At 36.6% G+C, this 22,824-nt stretch overlaps 2 long non-coding RNA genes across 4 annotated transcripts in view; one reads left to right on the forward strand and one right to left on the reverse strand.

Moving 5' to 3' along the window:
- LOC149141242 (uncharacterized) overlaps nucleotides 1–22,824 on the reverse strand; it is a 96,634-nt gene that overhangs the window by 68,382 nt on the left and 5,428 nt on the right. The window lies entirely within an intron of this gene.
- Nucleotides 21,135–22,446, forward strand: LOC149141243 (uncharacterized). Of its 3 annotated transcripts, none has more exons than XR_016264833.1 (3): nucleotides 21,135–21,883; nucleotides 22,093–22,200; nucleotides 22,309–22,446. It is a non-coding gene; the product is annotated as an uncharacterized LOC149141243 (long non-coding RNA). The 3 variants fall into 3 exon arrangements; XR_016264835.1 differs by having other exon boundaries at nucleotides 22,099–22,200; XR_016264834.1 differs by having other exon boundaries at nucleotides 22,323–22,404.

A 22,824-nucleotide genomic window follows, 5' to 3' on the forward strand; every position in this document is an offset into this window, starting at 1 on the left:
TTAGTCGGGAACCACTAAATCACCAAAACCAAAATTCACCATTTAAATTAACCACAATTTTTGCAAAAGCACACATAATTTGTCTATTCCATTAATGAGCCTTGTAATTCAATGACCTAGGAATGCACGACAATTATAATTAACCACTTCCCCATTCTTATTTAGGCATAATTTATTAACAGCCATCATCCACATAACTATAATTCACAGAATTTAGGGTTAATTATATCAATAACACATAATATTAAAGTATTGCACCATGGATTAACAAATAATGACAGACATTTGAGCAGAAAACTCTGGAATTAGGGTTTCTTAACACATCCATAATTGAGTACATGAATTGTGGATAACATATATCCATAAAAATAGATACCAACGCACAAAAGTATGCAAGCACTCGGAACCCCAAAACTAGGTTTCTACATAGATAATTTTCATCATACATCAATCAAAATACTTATCTGGACAAAATGAACTAACTGACCGGGCGATCTCCAATGTCCCCGACCTTCAGTCGAGAACCACTAAATCACCAAAACCAAAATTCAACATTTAAATTAACCACATTTTTTGCAAAAGCACACATAATTTGTGTATTTCATTAATGAGCCTTGTAATTCAATGACCTAGGAATGCACGACAATCATAATTAACAACTTCCCCATTCTTATTTAGGCATAATTTATTAACAGTCATCATCCACATAACTATAATTCATAGAATTTAGGGTTTATATCAATATCACATAATCTTTAAGTATTGCACCATGGATTAAAAAATAATCACAGACATTTGAGCACAAAACTCTGGAATTAGGGTTTCTTAACACATCCATAATTGAGTACATGAATTGTGGATAATATATATCCATAAAAATAGATACCAACACACAAAATTATGCAAGCACCCAGAACCCCAAAACTAGGGTTTCTACATAGATAATTTTCATCATACATCAATCAAAATATTTATCTGGACAAAATGAACTGACTAACTGGGGGCTTGATGTAGGAGCATGAGACTTGGAGGGAAATGACCTCAAACTTATTCCAAAAATACAAAAAAATCCACAAGCAAAGGAGTGGGATCCTTTAGCCATCAGTTTCCACGTTTTTCTAGTTAGGCATAGAGCTAGAATATAGGGTTAAATCATGATATAATAAATGTTAAATAGTTAAACTGTAGTGGAGGTTCTCGAGGAGAATACCTCGCTGAACAGATAGGATTAGTTAGCATAGTGGAGGTTCTCGAGGAGGATGTCTCGCAGAACTGATAGTTGCAATAAATTAAGCCTCTGTTTTAGGATCTGGTTGTTAGCATGAACCAGTATATATGTAAGTTTGATGTTATTGTAAGGGGATCTTGACCGAATGTGTTTATCTAGTATTGTTGAAGAAAAGAGCAGACATCTCTGTGTATTGGTCGATCCCGGAGACATTGAGATCTCCGAAACCCTTATGTGCATCTGAACTTATGTTTGTTTGTTAAACCTGGTGTTTATGCATATTTTGGCTTCACGCAACGGTTTCTTTTAAATCTTCACAACAACAGTTCGGTCTTTGTTTCCAATTAATATTTTGATTGAAGTCTGTTTAAGTGTGTTCTCTTCGAATCGGCGTGCTATGTTTCCTTTATACACATCGTTTAGTCCCGCAGGCGAAATTCGGGTTTACACTAAGAAATCGTGAAAAACTTAGTCCGTATTGAAAATCCGGACTTGAAATCTTATCAAGTGTGGTTGATATTCAAGTCGGGTCCGTAGACGCTATTGCATCGCAGCGTTTGAATGGAGAGGGACCGACCTTTGGGGCCACTGAAATCTAAAGTAGTGATACATTCGGATCTAAAATACTATAGAGGAGGGTTTGATGACCTATCGGGTCCACGAAGCTTATTGCATCGCAAGTCTTAAGCGGAGGAGCCTAGCATTGGAATGCTGAAAACCCCGATTGCGATTGTCGATAACACTAGAGTGTTATTACATTGAGAAAGGGCGTTAGCGGGTGCGATAGTGTTGTTCCATTCCCTGTGTAATCGCCGATAGCGACTGCCAATAGTGTTATTCCATTCCTATGGAATAAAGACCCACCGATAGTGTATTTGCGTGTTAACGCATCCCATTGGGGAAAACTTTCGCCGATATTGTATTTCCATGTGTAATGGCATTATGGCAATTTGAAACTGCCGATAGTGTAATTTACGCTTATTTGCGTTATTGCCATTTTAAACCACACCGATAGTGTATTTAACAACAATTGCGTTCATTCCATTCAAAAACCCCGCCAATAGTGTATTTTGTAGTTCTCGTGGAATTACAGCTCCGATAGAGGAAAAGAGGCTCTGTGGTGTGAATTGTTCCCGATAACAAGGGTCGGGGAGATTAAAGGAAAGGGATTGGTAATAGTGGCTAAAAGGGGGAAATTATGAAACAGTCAGTCTAGGAATAGATGATTGATACTCCAGTTAGGATTGAAGAAGGGTTTTCGCCAGAATTAGAGGAAATTATAATAGGACTGGGGCCACCATTAGTGGTATCAGAGGAATCTATTGACACTGAATTGAATCTCAGAAGTAAGATAAGGAAATCTAATATGGATTTCGGAGTTGGAAGAGGACGAGGACGTGGTGGAAGAGGTTGACCAGTTGAAAATGTTGAAGTGATGGAAGCTATGCACCAGATGCAGACTAGATTAGAGGCATTAACAGTAGAGAGAAATATAGATGATGGGGATATTAGTGAGCCTGAGGTTGAAGCTAAAGGAGAGGAGGAAATTGTAGCAGTTACTCCTGAAATTAGATTCTTCCAGTCGATGTTGAGATCCACAGCTAGGCCAAATACTAAGGTTTCAATATATGAAGGAGGATTGAATCCAGAAGAATTAATAGACTGGATTAATGGCATGGAGGAATTCTTTGATTATGAAGAAACAGATGACAAGGAGAAAGTAAAGTTCGCTGTCACCAAGCTAAAAGGACATGCAGCACTTTGGTGGGATGGAGTGCAGGCAAGAAGAAAGAGACTTGGCAAGCAACCTATCAAAAATTGGAGTAGGATGGTAGCACAGCTAAGAGGTAAGTTCCTACCAAGTAATTATCAACAAACCTTGTTCATACAGATGCAAAATCTTAGACAGAGGTCTATGACAGTGAAAGAATACATGGAGGAATTCTATAAGGTAAGCATAAGAGCTTGACAAACTCAAGATACAGATGAAAAGGTGGCTAGATATGTGAATGATCTTAAGATGGACATTCAAGATGAGATAAGTATATTGTCTCCTAAAACAGTAGAGGAAGTTTATCAGATGGTACTGAAAGCTAAAGAAAAACTCGTGAGGAAGCAGTCTTCCAGAGGGAGAGGTACTTAACGAGGAAGGGGAAGTCAAGGTGGTAGAGGAAGATCTACAGCACCTAAAGATGCAGCTAGCAGCAGCTCAACCCACCATGCAACCACATGAGGTGATGCAAGTGGCAGAGGGAGTTTTTCCAGAGGAAGAGGAGGCAGAGACAGAGGAAGAGAAGTAAGATGTTACAGATGTAACAAACTAGGACATAGAGCTTTTGAGTGCCCAGAGAATGCAGGAACAAGCCAGAGGAATGCAATTGTTGCTCAAGTTGAGGGAGAAGCAACAGCAGCAGCAGTGACAGAAGAAGAAAATATATCAGAGAGAGGAGAATCTTTGGTAATCAATAAAGCTTTGATCAAGCCAGTGAAGGAGATAGTTGAACCATCACAAAGAAAGACTTTGTTCAGGACAGCGTGTAAGGTTCAAGGGAAATGTTGTCAGATGATCATTGATAGTGGCAGCACTAATAATTTGGTCTCTACAGAAGTGGTGGAGAAATTGAAGCTGAAGATAATGAAACATCCAACACCTTACAAGGTGTCATGGTTACAAAAGGAACATCAGTTATTAGTGAATGAACAGTGTGAAGTGGAGTTGCAGTTGGGCAAATATAACGACAAAATTGTATGTGATGTGATGCCAATGGATGTATGTCACATATTTCTTGGAAGACCTTGGTAATATGACAAAGAAGCTATGCATGATGGGAAAAGAAACACCTAAAAGTTTGGTAAAGATGGTATCAATCATATGTTGTTGCCTATGGGAGAAGAAGATGCATCAAGGAAGAAGACTGATCCAAAAACTCTGTTACTGGGAGGAAAGGAATACTTGCAGCAGATTGAAGAGAATGAGTTAAATTTTGCTGTAATTTTCAAGCCCAAGGTAATAATGACTTCCACTAAAGTTTTTGATTTACCCATTGAAATTCAAGAAATGTTGGACAACTATTGTGATATCATTGTTGATGATTTGCCTAATGAGTTACCACCCATTAGAAGAATCAGCCATCATATAGATTTGATTCCTGGAGCAAATCTACCTAACAAAGCAGCTTATAGAATGACTCCTACAGAAAATGAAATGGTTAGGAAGCATGTGTAGGAACTGCTTGACAAAGCGCTGATCAGAGAAAGTTTGACTCCTTGTGCAATACCAACAATGTTGAGTCCAAAGAAAGATGGAGGCTAGAGAATGTGTACTGATTCAAGAGCCATCAATAAAATCAAAATCAAGTATAGATTTCCTTTACCTAGAATTGAAGATTTAATGGATTGCTTGGTGGAGCAAGGTATTTTACAAAACTAGATCTTAAAAGTGGGTATCATCAGATAAGAATAAGAGAAGGGGATGAGTGGAAAACTGCCTTTAAGATAAATGAGGGATTGTATGAGTGGAGAGTAATGCCCTTTGGGTTGTCAAATGCACCAAGTACGTTTATGAGGCTCATGAATGAAGTTCTTAAAGAGTTTATTGGTAAATTTGTAATAGTATATTTGGACGATATTTTAGTTTACAGCGGGTCTAAGGAGGAGCACATGAGACATTTGAATTATGTCTAACAAAGGTTACAGCAAGAGAAATTATTGTTGAATTTGAAGTGTTCATTCATGAAAGAGGAGTTAGTGTATTTGGGTTTTGTTATTTCTGCTGAAGGGATGAAGATGGATCCAGAAAAGATCAAGGCAATCATGGAGTGGCCTTCACCTAAAAGTGTTTTTGAGGTAAGAAGTTTTCATGGTCTTGCTAGTTTTTATAGGAAATTCATTAAGAATTTTACTAAGAATAATGCTCCTATTATTGAGACCATAAAGAAGGATAAACAGCTATTTATATGGACTGCTGAAGCAGAAAAGAATTTTCAGCTATTAAAGAAGAAGATCACTGAAAAACCTATTTTGGTTCTACCTGATTTTAGTAAACCTTTCCAAGTGAAGTGTGATGCCAGCGGAGAAGCTATTGGAGGTGTTTTAAGTCAGGAAGACAAACCTATAGCTTATTTTAGTGAAAAGTTCAATGATTCAAAGAAGAACTATTCTTCTTATGATAAAGAGTTCTATGCAGTTGTGCAGTAATTGAAGAAGTGGAGACATTATCTGATGTCAAAGGAATTCATACTTTATTCAGATAACCATGCATTACAGTGTATTATGCAGAAGCCAAAACTTAGCCGGAAACATGCTAAATGGGTAGAGTACCTTCAAAGTTTCCATTTTGCCTTGGAAGCACATAAATGGCCAATCAAACAAAGTTGCAGATGCCTTAAGTAGGAGAAATGTATTACTTCAAGAGAGTCAAATTCAAGTATTAGGTTTTGATTTTCTTAAGAAATTATATGAGACGGATTCAAATTTTAAAGAGGCATTTGAAGCTTGTAAGAACCCTGTTTTGATGGATAGGGATAGATAGTTGGATTATTTCTTACAAGATGGACTGTTGTTTAAGAGAAATCAGTTGTGCATACCAAACGGTTTTATGAGGGAGAACTTAATCAAAGAGAAACATAATGGTGGACTTGCAAGACATTTTGGTATAGAGAAGACTTGTGAACAGTTCAACAGATTTTATTTTTGGCCGAAAATGAGATCTGAAGTGGAAAAGTCTGTGAAAACTTGCAAAATTTGTCAATATGCAAAGGGAAGAAGCCAAAACACAAGTTTGTATGTGATAGGCCTTGGGATATGGTAAGTATGGATTTTGTTTTGGGCTTACCAAAGACTCAAAGAGGAAATGATTCAATTTTTGTTGTAGTGGACAGATTTTCAAAAATGGCACATTTTATTCCATGTTATAAAACTAGTGATGCTACTCACATTGCTAATTTGTTTTTCAAGGAGATTGTAAGATTGCATGGGTTGCCTAAGAGTATTGTCTCAGACAGGGATTCCAAATTTGTTGGACATTTCTAGAAGACACTATGGAGGAAGTTAGGAACTAAACTGAGTTTTAGTTCTGCCTATCATCCACAGACTGAAGTAGTGAACAGGAGTTTGGGCAATCTTTTAAGGAGTCTTACTGCAGAAAATCCAAAACAGTGGCATCAAGTGTTGGCACAAGCTAAATATGCATATAATGACTCACCTAACAGGAGTACAGGACAGAGCCCATTCCATATAATTTATGGAATGCTGCCAAGAGGAGTATCTGAGTTAAGAAACTTTGGAAAATATGAAATGAAAAGTGCAGAGGGAGAAGATTTTGCTTCAAAAATGCAAGCAATACATGAGCAAGTGAAACAACAACTACAGGATAGCAACATCAAGTACAAAACCAGAGCAAACATGAGAAAAAGAGAGGTGAACTTTGAAGTTGGAGATTTGGTTTTAGCACACCTAAGAAAGGAAATGTTTCCAAAGAGGGAGTATAACAATTAAAGTTCAAGAAAATTGGACCATGCAGAGTATTAAGGAAGTTTTCTGCAAATGCAAATGAAATTGAATTAGCCACCGATGTTGGAATATCTCCAATTTTCAATGTTGCTGACCTGTACAAGTATGAAAGTGAAATTGCAGATGATACAGAAGAAGATTAGGAGACACAAGAAATTTACTGGGTAAAACAGTTACCTACAGCAAAAGCATTACAGCCAAAAAGGATATTGGACAAGAAAGTGTTCAAGAAAACCAGAGGACAGGAGTACTTTCAGTATTTGATCAAATGGAAAGATCAGCCAATTGTTGAAGCTACTTGGGTAACAAAAAGCATGCTACAGAAGCTGGGCAGTTCTGTAGAAGATCTCATGGATAGGAGCCCATGAAAAATTTTGTCCTCAGGAGTCTGATGCAGGAGCATGAGACTCGGAGGAAAAGTCTTCAAACTTATTCCAAAAATATAAAAAAATCTTCAAGCAAAGGAGTGGGATCCTTTAACCATCAATTTCCATATTTTTCTAGTTAGGCATAGAGCTAGAATATAGGGTTAAATCATGATGTAATAAATGTTAAATAGTTAAACTGTAGTGGAGGTTCTCGAGGAGAATACCTCGCTAAACAGATAGGATTAGTTAGCATAGTGGAGGTTCTCGAGGAGGATGTCTCACAGAACTGATAGTTGCAACAAATTAAGCCTCTATTTTAGGATCTGGTTGTTAGCACGAACCAGTATATATGTAAGTTTGATGTTATTGTAAGGGGATTTTGAACAAATGTGTTTATCTCATATTGCTGAAGAAAAGAGCAGACATCTCTGTGTATTGGTCGATCCTGGAGACATTGAGATCTCTGAAACCCTTCTGTGCATCTAAACTTATGTTTGTCTGTTAAGCTTGGTGTTTATGCGTACTTTGGCTTCACGCAACGGCTTCTTTTAAATCTTCACAACAACAGTTCAGTCTTTGTTTCCAATTAATATTTTGATTGAATTCCATTTAAGTGTGTTCCCTTCGAATCAGCATGCTCTGTTTCCTTTATACGCATTGTTTAGTCCCGCAGGCGAAAATTCGAGTTTACACTAAGAAATCGCGAAAAAACTTAGTCTGAATTGAGAATCTAGACTTGAAATCTTATCAAGTGTGGCTAATATTCAAGTCGGGTCCATAGATGCTATCGCATCGCAGCATTTGAGTGGAGAGGGACCGACCTTTGGGACCACCGAAATCCGAAGTAGCGATACATTCGGATCCGAAATACTATAGAGGAGGGTTTGATGACCTATCGGGTCCGCGAAGCTTATCACATCGCAAGTCTTAAGCAAAGGAGCCTGGCATTGGAACGTTGAAAACCCCGATTGCGATTGCCGATAACACTATAGTGTTATCGCATCGGGAAAGGGTGTTAGCAGGTGCGATAGTGTTGTTCCATTCCCTGTGGAATCGCCAATAGCGACCACCGATAGTGTTATTCCATTCCTATGGAATAAAGACCTGTCGATAATGTATTTGTGTGTTAACGCATCCCATTGGGGAAAACAACACTGATAGTGTATTTCCATGTGTAATGGCATTATGGCAATTTGAAACCGCCGATAGTGTAATTTATGCTTATTTGCGTTATTGCCATTATAGACCTCGCCGATAGCGTATTTATACACAATTGCTTTCATTCCATTCAAAAACCTCGCCGATAGTGTATTTTGTAGTTCTCATGGAATTAAAGCTCCAATAGAAGAAAAGAGGTTCTGTGGTGTGAATTGTTCCCGATAACAAGGGTCGAGGCGATTAGAGGAAAGGGATTGGTAATAGTGGCTAAAAGGGGGAAAATTATGAAACAGTCAGTCTAGGAACAGATGATTGATACTCCAGTTAAGATTGAAGAAGGGTTTCAGCCAAAATTAGAGGAAATTATATCAGGACTAGGGCGTTTGTCAATATCACCTGCACCCAGGCCACCAGGGCTCTCCACATTTCTCCTACCCACAGACCTTATGGTTTGTCAATTTCAACAAGGGGTCACCCTTAAGCAAGGGCTGCAACATCCACGGGCAATGGTAAACCAATAATAACATGTCTGTCATGGCCAAGGTGCCAACCCAACAATCATGGCTATAACCTCAACTCTGCTTCCCAAAAACATGTTCTGAAATGATGCCTTACGGCTAGCCAGGAATGTCTCAGTTGCTTCCCTCGAACCTGCACCCAAGTGGTGCCTTGCGCCCAACCAGGGACATTGGAGGAAATTTCAGCCTAAAAATGGCCTCCTAAAGAGAAATAATAAAATAATAGTTAAAATAATAAAGTAAGAGTTATGAATTTTAGAGGGGAAAGAAGGAAACTATTTTTTTTAATTGTATTTTTCGCTTATCTCCTTATAGGTTTATTCAAGTGTAGACACTTGTTGGATAAGCCAAAAATACACGAGTGTCTACACTTGAAATTTGAGTAAATCTCTAAGGAGATAAGCCAAAAATACACGAGTGTCTACACTTGAAATTTGAGTAAATCTCCAAGGAGATGAGCCAAAAATACAATTTAAAAAATAAGAGTAGTTTTTCTTCTTTTCCCTCCAAAATATTTACATGTACCTCTTTTTAAATTTAAAGCATTTTGATTGGTTTACATATTATGACATGGAAATTACGTGAAAATTTCATGGGCACTTTTACGCTAAAATTTCCTCTAATGCATGTCACCTCTGGACTATTCAAGAGCCCATGTTGCTCCAAGGTTCCAAGCACCCTCCAATCCATAACTAGTTCAACAAGTCAGTTAGTCCAAACCCTAATTGACACACCCTTTTCTGGGATGACCACTCTCTCTACAGTGCGTTATCCCCTACAATGTCCCAGCTTGAGGAAGAGATCGAAAGAGGTAACCTCGAACCACTTTCAGTTCAATAGCTAGCCCTACTGAACCAGAGAGGGATCTAGGGATGAGAGCAGGCAATTAGGTCAAGGTATCAAGTGTGTAGTAACATGCATAAAGAGGAGCTAGATAACAGTGTGTTGTGGTGAACTTAAGATTTAGTCAATGTAGTATAGCTCTGAGAGTTTAAGAAATCATAATGAGCATGTGTAAGCATGAATTCATTAATCTTAGAAGAAAAGAAACACAAACATGATTTTCCACATAAACAGAGCTTAAATCTAAGAAATATGTCTATATGATTATAAGGAAAACCATAAGAAGAAGGAAAAACATGTAAAAAGAGATGATCTCATCAATTAGAAACTGACATAGACTCACTGAACAAGTATTCCTGAAAAATAGTTGCAACTACTCCTTGATTAGCTACAAGAAAACATAAGGTACAAGTCTCAAAACAACCATTTCCCCACCTTCAAGGGTCGAATCCCTAAGTGGTGGAACAGTTACCAAGAATCTCTCAACCAACAAGAGAGATTAAGAAGGTCAAACATAAACTCCTGTTTTAGACTTTGATTTGAGTTTTGCTACCTTTATGAGGCTTAATTAAACACAAAAACAACCTATCATGCCTATTAACTTCATAATTACATCATCAAGTTTTTAAAATGTCCAAATTACATGATAAAACAAAAATCTGGCGAAATTGAAGTGAAAAAGACAGCTATAGGTATAAGCGTAGTGCATTTGGCTATAAGCGTAGTGCATTCAGCTATAAGCATAGCGCCACATTGCAGGCAGATTTTGGAGGCCTTCAAGAAGTCAAATTCGAAAAGTAAGAGAACATTGAACTAGAATTTTATGTCTAGTTTCCAGATCAACTTTAATTTTTGGAAATGGAGCACGGGAAGGCCTTCAAAAATAAATTCTCCCGAGGTGACTCTACAAGCACAACGCCTATTCCAAAACAGTGGTAGAAAGTGTCTTTTTCACCCCTTTTTTTACTTTCTCTCTTCACCACTTTGTTGCCCTGCTTCAAAAAGTGGATTTTTGAGATCCTTAGGGCAAAAGCTATCCAAGGATATAAAATTTTCATCATTTGGAGCTCTGAGATGAAATCCAAGGCACTGCGCTTATATAATTTCCTGTGTTTTCAAAATAGTCAAAAATGACCAAAATTTTGGAAATGACAATATTTTCTCCAAATTTCCTCAAAATTGCTAAGTGAGGGTATAATAGGATATGTTATGCCATGAGTGAGGCCTCATCAAGTAAATCAAGCTTCTACTTGTCCTTTTGACCAATTATGTTTTCCTTGAGTTTGCTCTTCAAATGCTTGATCCTGACTTGAGATACTTTGTTTTTGATATAGTAGTGCATAGCCATGTGCCCCTGCAAGTTGTTGTTCCCGTTTGCCTTCTTGAGGAGCTCCTCTAGGTGTCCATTTACCTTATCAAGCCAAAAAAACCTATCTTCAGTAATTTCTCTAGTGATTAGGCCATCTACCATAAGCTGCTCTTTTGGTGGAGAAACCTCTCTTTGTAGCTCAAGGGGCTCTTTTAGATGCTCTAGTCCTTGGTCTCCCTAATGCACTTTGCTTTACTTTACCCTTTGACACTTCTATTTCAACAACTGCTTTGCCCTTTGTATCTTCTTTCCTTGAAGTAGTTGCTTGTTTGTCTTGAATCATCTGGTTCACCTTTAGTTGCATATTCTCTAGTTGCAGGCATGTTATTAGAGCATTTGCCTCTATCAATTTTCCTTCCAATCTCTTGATTTCAGCCTCCTTATCCCTAATGATCTGATCTTTAACTCTACCCTCCTGTCCTTTCTCCATAGCTGACACATGTACCTGTATGAGAGGACTCTTCATGTTGTGAGAAAATTGTGTCTTTACCTGTTGTAGGCTTGGCCCCTTCAACAATCCCTTGAGCAAACACAAGCCTATCACCTCTAGAATAAGTATGAGACCCTTCTGCCATGTATTTCCTTTTGGTTGATCTACTTGAAGAAGCAACCTATTGTTGCATTAGTAAGCCTGTAGGTGTTGTTTCATCACTAGACCTATTTGAAGAAGATGGAGGAAATGTTGAACTTGCAAAATGGTCCCAAGACATATTTTCTTGTGCTATTTTATCACAAACTATCACTTTCACTAGGCCATGATGAAACATACTAGTGTAGTGATTCTCCCCTTGCTTTTGTACCTTTTCTGCCATTTTGACCAAACTTTTGTATAGGACAAATTGATTTGTTGTACACCAGTGAAATGCATCAGAACTTTCATGTGATACTTACATATCCTTGAATACTTGCCTTCACATATGCAATACCTCATAATCATTTTCATGAGAGGGGTGTACCTATCCAACAAATGTCTGAATGGAAAAATATATATTGGAGCTACCTTGTATTGTGCGTTTACGTACATCTTGTAGTTTTGGAACTCAAGGTCTTCTCTTTTGAACCAGGTTTCTCTAGTGTCTGGAATCCCTGTAGCTACGGAGATAAGTTGCCTTGAAATAATGATTTGAAACCCTGCACCAGTCAATTGGTCATGATACTTCAATTCTTCAACCCTCTGATAGAATGTAAGGCACCTTCATCTTCAAATGATTTCCTAATTAAGGAAGATGATAAGACCTCATGGGTTGATGTAGGTTCATATCTGATGACATGTCCTCCTCTATGCTTCCTTTGCTCTGAGGTTTCAGACACCATCTTAGGATAGCAACTATGGTTTTGACCATAGGAAAATAGGGGATTTTCAGTAGCTGTGAGGGAGTTTGGGGAAAATGAGGGGGATAAGGATATGAGAAAATTCCAAGAAAATTTGGGGTGGTAGTGAGGGAGTTTAGGAAATTAGGGAAAGTGGAATTACAAGATTTGGGTGAGTGGAAGGTTTCCAAAACAAGAAAACACAGTCCTATAGTAAAAAAGGGTGCAATTTGTCTAGGGTTTAGGTAGAATTGATGAATTTTGGGAGTGGGTTTGATGGGAGGTGTTTGGGTGAGTGTATTTAGGATAGATGATGGTGTGGAAGCACTTAGATATGAGTTTTAGCAACAAATTTAACAAGAGAAGGATGAAAACCTTGCTAACTGCATTCAAAACCCTAGGAGGTAAACATGAGACAAATGAGCATAGATGAGGGAAATGAAAGAAGTTTGAACCCTGAGATAGATCACCAACCTGTTTCAGCAGTAGAACAATGTCACCATGATGGAGAAAACAACTACAGAGGATTCGCACTCTTGGAGAGATGATGGAGCAGCTACCTAGTATATGCGTAGCACAGTTTCAAAAATCAAGTGTTGGACGCAACAAACATTCTTGGCATGACAGAATTACCTTGGTGGAATGAGATGGAGTGTTGGAAAATGCAATGGGCAAATGAGGAATCAATGAGAGTGAGTGATGAGCTTGTATAAGTGGAGAACACTGATTTTCCCTTTGTACAATAATAGTGGACCCACCAAACAGTTTACACTTGGACTTGACACTTTATTTTTGTGATAGTATGATGATATTTCATTTGAAAGAATGAAATAAAAAAAAAAAAAAACATAAATTTCAAACCTTAGTTACTAAACTAATCTTCACTATTCCTCCTAACATGAATTTAAATGGTAAAAGGACCAATTTTCCATAATTACACCTAGTAACGTAGTGGTGACCTAATGATGACTTATTTAGTGGATTATGAACAAAGTGATTAATGGAACTCTAGTAATGATTATATGTCTCGACCAAAGTAGTGTTTATGACCATGAGACTAAAAGGAGTATAAGAGACTGACCTTCCTAACCAGTGTTCAAATTTTTATTGAACAAAAATTGAAACTAAAAATTTGACCAGAAAACCCTAAAAATAGCTATATAAAAGCAAATTTGATTGTCGGTGACTGACATGACTTAACAGGCACTAACACAATTCCCACCTTTTAGGGCTCACTAATCAATTCATAACTGAATCCAATGGGTTCATAACCAAATTGGTTCATATGAGCTTCAATAGGTATGAGTTTATAACTCACATTTCAAATCCATTACAAAGTACATCACTTGTTTCGTTTAATAATAATTAAAATAGATGTTCAACATATAACCTAAAGATATATGTTAAAGATGGTTTTACAGTTCTCATCTGCTATTGTGGAAACTAGGTTTCAGCCCTAGCCAACCACTTCCCCCTCCTCTTCTAGAGTTTGTAAATGGAGGTTTTTCGGGCTCTTACGACATTTCCTGCATCCTCGTCCTTTGTTCCACTTCAAAGCTTAGGCTTTCCCTTCTCGATGTTTTCAATCAAGTTTTCCTTTTCAATTCCGAAGAAGAATTCGACCTCTTCAGCAGTCAATTCCTTTATGTTCATGGTCTTAGAATCTATCACTAATAAGGGTGTTGGGTCCTTCACATCCTTGTTGGTCGATTCTGGTTTGCCCTCTAAAGAAGTTCCTAGCGTTACGAGCCTAGTTTCTTTCTCAACTTAGGTGGGCACTCGTCAAGCAATTCACCTTGTTTCTTTTTACAACATTGTTAAATCTGACCTTGGTAATGTTCCCTTGGGGTTGTTCCACGATTCTGTAAACCCTTGCTCTAGTTCCCATTTCTATGGGATGCGTGTTATTGAAGTGCCCTCAATAGAAGTCCCTTTAGTGGTTAAGGATTTAAGTGGAGCAAAAAAAAATTAGAACGTAGGATAATTTGTAGGTTCAATGGTCTATGGCCGAGGCTCGTAGATCTCCATTCTTGGATTTCTGAGCAAGGGAAACCTTTAATCTCTGATGAGTTGAACATCCATCCTCTGGCAAGAGGTTTCTTCATTACATTATTCGACAAAGTTGAATACCATGCATTGATTCATAATTTTGGTCCACAATTCTGGGGCAGTGCAGAACTCTCTTTGCAGTTATGGTTTCCCTCCTTCAACCCTCTCACTGCATCAATCTCCATTGTTCCATTTTGGGTAAGGCTCTCTAACCTTCCTTTGCATATTTGGAATCTAGCTTCTTTGACTACAATTGGTAATGTTTTATGTAGATTCTATTTTCAAAGCAAAGATACAATATATTATCTGAAGACCACATATGCACGCATTTGTGTGGAAATGTACTTTAGCAAACAATTTCTTGTTCAAATTTAGTTAATAGTTCTTACATATTTATGGGTGCAAAAATTGGATTATGAAAACATTTCCTTCCGTTGCAAAGTTTACTATGAGACTGAGCACTCCCTCAAAAGTTGTCCCAAAGATGGGAAGAAAAAAGTAGAGAAAATCAATCGAAAACCAAGATGGTGGGAGAGCACCACTTCTGATCATTATACAATCTCCAAGAAGAATCCTCCTCCAATCCTCTGCAATGATATCAATTTGCAAAAAGGCATACAGTGTTTAGATTCAATGTTTTCTCTTCCTAAAGATAAAGGTGTTACAATAGTAAATCAAGTAAAATGCAACAGTAGTGCATAGGTTTCAGACATCACTAGTAATTCAAATGTTCCATCAGAGAATTCCCTTGGAAAAAAGACTTTTGGGTTATTTACCCAATTTTGGACAAGAGAAAAAACATTGATTCAAATTTCAATACCTCTAAGTGTGTATCTCCATAAATCAAAATAAAGAAGGCTCCATCTTGGGTTGATCAGGAAGAAGTAGAAGAGCCCCTTCCAAGTCAAAAGAATGAAATTGCAAGTAGAGGTCATTCCAAGAATGGTGGTATGTTCGATTTTGAGAAAAGCTTAGGTTGGACTCAAGTGGGAGAACAAATGAAAAGCAATTCTCCAAGGATAATTAGAATTCATTCAAAGCTAAAATGATTCTAAGTTGAGAATGGGCTGCAAATATATTTGGTCTCTACAAGTTTTTTAGGAAAGTATTCAGTTGGAATGGGAACAATTTTTTTGTATTGAGTTATTTTGTAAGGATTTGGTTTGAGGCTTCATGGAGAAAAATTGAAGTGCTACTATGGTTGTTGCAAAAGATGATTTAGATCCACATCTAGTGTCTATAACAGATTCACCAAGGGGTGGTGTTGTAGCATCTACAACCACCCTCCAAATATGTTTGGGCTCTATGAGTTTTTTTGGAAAGTATTCAGTTGGAATGGGAACAATTTTTTTGTATTGAGTTATTTTGCAATGATTTGGTTTGATGCTACATGTTCTAACCCAAATTTTCAAAGTATTTTGGTTTTTATTGTTCTCAAAAGAATTATAACGGCTGTGTGTCGGATCTCATCTTTATTAATATGATAGAGTCTACTCATTTCTTTAAAACAATAATAATAATTAAATTTTATAGTTATTATTTATTAATTTAATTATTAATTGTTTATTAATCAATTAATTATTATTATTATTATTTAACTATCATAAATAATCATAAAATTATAAATAAATAAAAAATTAAATAATAGAAAGAAAGATAAAATAATTAAAAGTTATAAAAAAACATTGAATAATGTAATAAAACATATATATATATATATATATAGATATAGATATATCAAATGACGCTTCGTGGAGAAAAATTTAAGTGCTACTATGGTTGTTGCAAAAGATGATTTAGATCCACATCTAGTGTCTATAACAGATTCGCCAAGGGGTAGTGTTGTAGCGGCTACAACCACCCTCCAAAATTTTGCCTCAGCTTCGTTCTGGAGCCTCCCTTCTGACATTTCACAACAACCTATCTTGCTTCATCAAGTTCACAAGCTTCAGTGTCTTGCTTGCACAAAGGCAGCCTGTCGATCACAGCTCGTTGCATTCATTCCCCTCACAAGTTGTTCACCTAGACTCTGTCCAGTTGCAGGCTGAGCAGCTTCCCCAAGAAAATTGCGCATTTCTGGAGGGCAACCAGACTTCCCTCCAGAAATTGTGCAATCCTGTCTGGCAGCTTGCTGGGCTCCAAGATTGCACAATCCTGCTAGTCAACACTCCCAGCAGCAATTGCGCAATTTTCCACAACAGGGCTGCTCAGCGCATAATTTGCGCAAATCTGGGCAGCAATCAGCTGCTCTGCCCAGAAATTGCGCAAATCCCTTGGGCAGTCAACCCAGCGCCCAGCCAGAAATATGCATTTCCTTCCAGCAGTCTAATAGCCTCTTGCATGTGCAGTTGAGTTGACAGGTTCCCTCCGAACTGAGAAAAACAGACTTGCATAAATAGGTTGTTTCTCCTAAGGCAGTATGCAAAGGCATCCCTTGTCTCAGGGATCTATGTTTAGCAGTTGGAGGTTACATGCAAGGAGCAATTCAAAAACCTCCCACCAAGTGTCACTTCCCCTAGATTTGTGGCATGTGCATCACAAACTCAGTGTTATCAAAACTCATCAGTTGGACATTGTAGACCTCATTCCTCACTTCAACCTTGCAGCTCTGACATCCCACACCACATCTAGGAGCAATCGGCACATTCAGCTCCGTTGTTTTGGGGTAAGCCAACTTCTCATGCCTTATGCTGCATTTTTGTCGCTTTCTGTGTTTTCGCTTGTGGAGTAATGTTTGCTTGATTTCTTTGAATTCTTGTTGTCGTTTACATGTATTCTAGCTTGTCCTAGCTCTGTTTCAGTTTTCATATCATCATATAAGCGTGCATTTGCATATCATAAATGTTGACATAATCTGGGGTAAATTCCACCTTTTTTCTGGTGTCAGTGTGTGTCATCTGATACACTGAAGAAGATTCACAGAAAGCCTTGGAATATGCAAGACATTCTCAAAACTTCCATCTTCAAATTGCTCAAGTTGCTTCACCTATTGAATTGTCCCCCATGAGAATAGGAGGTCCAAAGTATGCATGTAGAGGAGAAAAGGATTCCTTTGAAGGAGCCATATGATACAACGCTCTTGAATTGATGATCCATTCTTGCGATGTAGAATGAAGGGAAATCAAAGCATGACCATTACCCCTTGTTTCTAATGGTTTTTCTTCCTTCTTATTGGCACTTTTTGGAATGTGATGACCAAGATTATTTTATTAAAGAGTCTTTGCCATCAGATCAATAGTATTTTGCATGCAAGAGGATTCAAGATGGTAGCCTTTGTTACAAAGGACACTTATACTTTCCTTTCTTTCCCTTCTTAGCCTTGAAGTTAGAAGAGAGTCATCTGGAGGTTCTGGATTTCTTCCCTTTCTTGGACCTCGCTCTCTTGCGTTTCCTTTGCCTTTGGATCAGTGATTTGGTTTCGAGTTGGACTTTCTTTTTTCATGCATGGCAAGTGCATGTGCATTTGAAGACTTTAATGAACCCATCTTGATGAGCTTATCCTACTCGTGAATGAGATACTCAATAAATGCTTCAAGTTTGGGCATTTTCCATTTATCTACAATTGCAAGTCTAATTGTATGAAATGTAGAAACAAAAATAGCATATTCGGGACTTAATTTAGACAAAATAGAAAGGACCAATTGACCTTCGTATTTGGATTTATCGATCCCGCAATATCGTAATTGTAGAATCAATAATTTGAATTTTGTAAAAAAAATCTTGAATGTTCTCAAAGTTATTTGGTTCTAATGAATTTAGCTCATTTTCGAGAATATCAACCCGCATCTCATCCTGCTTTCCAAATATATTCTCCAAGGTTGTCCAAACCTCATTCGGAGAGCTACATGTGTCCACATGAAAACGCAATGTTGGATATATAGACAACAATAAAAGACCATGTGTCCACATGGAAACGCAATGTTGGATATATAGACAACAATAAAAGACCATGTGTCCACATGGAAACGCAATGTTGGATATATAGACAACAATAAAAGACCAAAAGCCTAGTCCATCCTATTGAAGTATTTGGATTTTTCAATGGAGGAATTGGGTTCAACTTACGTATTTATAACTATCTCATACAAGCCTTTGCCTTTGAGGTGAAGCAAAATCTTTGGCTTCCATTGGAAGTAGCTATACGGAGTGAGAATAGCTGAATATGGGAACTCTATTCTTTCACCTTGTGGTTGTAGCAATAATTCCAGCAGTTCTCTAGTATTTTGATCTGCGAACAATTTCCAATTCTTTGATCTTCAAACATGCAAAAGATAGTACATGCACTTTCTCCAAGCCCCTACAACTCTAATACCATGCAAAATTATTAAAACATGGATAAGGATCTAGTTGAAGAAGAATTGAACAAACTTGCAAGCATTGATAAAGAAAATTGGAACAAAGAATGAATCTGATTTTGATTTGAGAATCGATACATAAAGCAACTAAGTTAAGCTTAGTTGTACATGCAATAATTAAGGCTAATTAAAGCTAAATGTGTTTTATGTTATGTTAATGTGCACATGCACCACATGCAAGCACTAGAGTTAACTAAATAAAGCCAAGTGTACACCACATGTAAGCACTATATTAACTAACTAAAGCCAAGTGTACACCACATGTAAGCACTATATTTAACTAACGCTAACTAAGTGCACATCACATGCAAAAACTAGAGTTTAACTGAAGCTATTTAAGGCTAACTATGTGCACGTACACCAACAAAATCATGTAATATGGAAAGATACTCAAATCGTGTAATCTAGCAAGTGCTTCATGGGAGCTGGTAAACCTAGCATAGTTTTGTGGTTTATCAAAAACCAATTTTTTGAATACTAGGTATTGCATAGATATTATACATTTATCGTCTTTGGTTCTTCTTCTTTTTTGGTATGATTCTCAAAGCTAATTAGGTTAAACTTCTTTGCTTGTCCATTTGAATGATCAAATCCTTGTTCTTGTGTGCCTTTTATAAGCTCCTAGAATTACTATAATGTGATTGCCCACCAAGCAAGGTAAGGTTAGGTTTTGATACAGAGGGAGTATATTTGTAGCCAACGATGTAATAAAATGAAGGTGTTAACACTACTTGGCTTCTCAATTTGTTGTAAACAATTCAGGGCAATGTTTCACATATTCCATTGAGATCAGTCTTTCACATATTCTGACTTATATTATTCTTTATTCTCTCTTTCAAATATTCCTACTTATATTATTCTTTATTCTCTCTTTAGGATTGTGCACAATGTCTTTTCAGAAAATTCATGAAATTTGAAGCTTTGAAAAATTAGACAAATGCAAAGGCATATGGAAATAGAAACTAACATACACTCGCAAGCTCATATGCTACAAAGGGTTAAAAGCACTTTAAATTGTTAAGACCTTATTGCATAGCAACAATACAATTCATTTCAAGTTGTGAAGACCTTTCTACAAATTAACAATACAATTCGAAAGCCATTTCGACTATGAAGACTTTTTTGCAAATTAATAATACAGTTCAAAACCCGTGGTAAAATAACTTGATTTAAATTAAGTAAAAAACAAAAAAATCTAAAGAATAAAAAAATAAAAGTAAATAAATACATTTTTGAACAAAAGTTGATTAAGAAATTAATAAAATAAATAAATAATTTTAAGTGTACAGTCTAAATAAAAATTTAATAAAAAAAAATTATATAGAAAATTAAACTAAAACACGATTAAATAAACGATATTAAAAAAATTAAAAATATTGAATGGTAAATAAACTATAATAAATTATTTTCTGCCAACGTTTCAAATCCCAATCGGTATCTATCATCAGGACAACTTGAATGCTTGATAAAAGAATGAGGAGAAAAAAGAGATGTGATGAATGTCGGCTTTAAATTGAAAGCCGACATTCATCACATCTCTCTTTTCTCCTCATTACTATTTAATCCCGCCAATAAGCTCTTCTTCTATCAAGCATTCAAATTGGGATTTGAAACGTTGGCAAAAAATGATTCTTACTGTAGATTTTCCGGTAACTAAGTTGAAAGTAATTAACCAATCCAATATAATAAATTAATTAAAAAAACAAATTAGATATAAAATAATAATTAAATCATCCATATAAAAAAACAAACAAAAACAAAACAAAAAAACTTAAACTTAAACTTATCCTACTTTTGAACATTAATTCATTCCAGGACACTATCTTACTTCATAACGTCTTATGAAAAAAAGTTCCCAAAGTACGTTTTACTGGCGCTTTATTTATTTTGTGGAAAGGTTATGATGTAGATACCGTGGCTGATCAAATGTAATATTTTCTACTTAGTCGCGTTGAATTGAATGACGAATGACATGGTAACACTGAAAGCTTTAACAAAAAGGAAACCAAGCAAGCTTTATTTATTTTAAAAATCAAAATTCTCCAAAGCCCAATCCCAATATAGACCAATCTTACAACGTAAATATAAAATATTTTAATTTGTTAATAAAGAATATTTTTTTAATTTAATCTGGTTTACCTACCTATTTAAGTAAAAATCAAAATTCTTCAAAGCCCAATCCCAATATAGACCAATCTTACAAGGTAAATATAAAATATTTTAATTTGTTAATAAAGATATGTTATGAGTGATCAACTGAATTATAAATTACAAATTACTATGTTAAACACAAAATGCCCTATAATTCCTAAAACCCATGAAAATGTAATGATAAAGAGACATTTCTCCCCTATTTTGTAAATGATATAGTTATGTTATTTTTTATAAAAAACTAGACATATTAACACTAAGTATCAGGCCTGGAATTTGACGTCCTGTGGGACGTATTTTTGATTTTAGGACGTATTTGACGGCAGCAAAAAAATCTTCCACGTCAAACCTGACGTGCGATATACTTTTCCAATCCGTCATTTTGACGTCCACTTTCATAAAGAAAACGTAAATATTTATAATATCTGTAACCGGGAGTATGGGTCTGGATTACGTTCACCACCGGGAGTATGGGTCTGATGATGGTACAGTTGAGATTTTCGGAGTTTCTGACCATAAACAATTCCGGTAATAAACCAAACGTCCTTCAATATAAACGGTGACAGAGATGGTGGGATCGAACAGCCCTGGCAACAGGTTCAACGACTCTGCAATAGGGATAAGGGTTGCCGATTCCGCGTGAGAAGAGTTTTGACATGTGAGCCATCATTTAATAGCGCTTTATCTTGGAATTTCTAATTCGTTGCAACTGCAGGCAAAGGAGAATAATTCGTGGCAATTGCAGCAGGTTCAGACAGGTTAGTGGTAGTTGACAGGCGCATCAGGCGCATCGAAAATTTCACCGCTGCCAAATGGTATTGAATTATTTCCCACTAAACCTGCTATAATGCGTGCTAATTGACAGGAGCCTTGAGGATTTCAATGCCACGAAGAGTCATGGAATTTGGACAGGTGAGTGCTATATTAATCGCTTTCGTCTTCTATGTTACAACATGCCCAAATCAGCGAAGGGAAGTAAAATTATCAGGACTGAGCAAGGGGACTATCGAAGCTACAGCGAGGTCAGTTTTAGTCTCAGAAGGGAATGCATGCATGATGAGTATCCCTTAATATTTTCATTATTTCTCAGCGGAAATATAATAACCCATGATTGAAGCTTCTCTGGTTTAATCAATCATTCACGATATTGAAACTTTCGGAAACCCACAAGAAAATTATTTTCTGCATGTTTCTTTATCAATATACTGTCTGACCTTTTGTGTGTTTCAAGCGTAAGGGAAACGTACTGGGAACAGAAGCAGCCACAAACGAAGTGTTAAGATCCCCATCAACCTTTCTGTAGAGCACTTGGCTTCTCTGGAGGCAACCATGGTTACCTGTATGTATTTTCTCTGTCAACGATCCTTGTTCCAACTTCCAATGTTTCATTGCTGAAAGCCATTAAAGTCGAAATATTTTATATCTCAATCCCCATTTTAAACTGCAGGGGATAAACTGCAGGGGAGCTAGATTCAAACGCGGATGAAACTAGTATCGACACCGACATTGAAACCGTTTTTGAACCGGTATGCATATCCTTGGATTCTTGACCTTTGAAAATTCTTCAAGTTTATGTTTAAGGGAGGATCTATGTATTGAAATATTCCTATTGATAAAAAATTTTGTAGTTTCTCCATAAAGTTTGACTTTTAATGAAGTATAATAACTGTTTATTATTACATAACTTTTCTGTATTTTATCTAGATGATTTATTTATAGTCCAAGATTTATTTATAATTTCACTAGATAATTTATTTATAGTCCGTGGATTGTAAGTTTTTTGCAAAGATTTTATTGTTTAAATGGCCCCACCATAAATCTGAGCTATAAATATGATAAACTGCAAATCTGTAATTTCAATCTAACAAGAAACATTATAAACAACAGTGATAATCATCGTCCATTTGATGACTTATTATGTGTTGTGGAATAAATTTACAAAAATTATTAAAATAGAATTTTC

The sequence above is a fragment of the Pinus tabuliformis genome, chromosome X (assembly GCF_031772625.1).
Source record: "Pinus tabuliformis cultivar Carrire ecotype Pingquan chromosome X, CPIR1, whole genome shotgun sequence".
Classification (NCBI taxonomy): Eukaryota; Viridiplantae; Streptophyta; class Pinopsida; order Pinales; family Pinaceae; genus Pinus; species Pinus tabuliformis.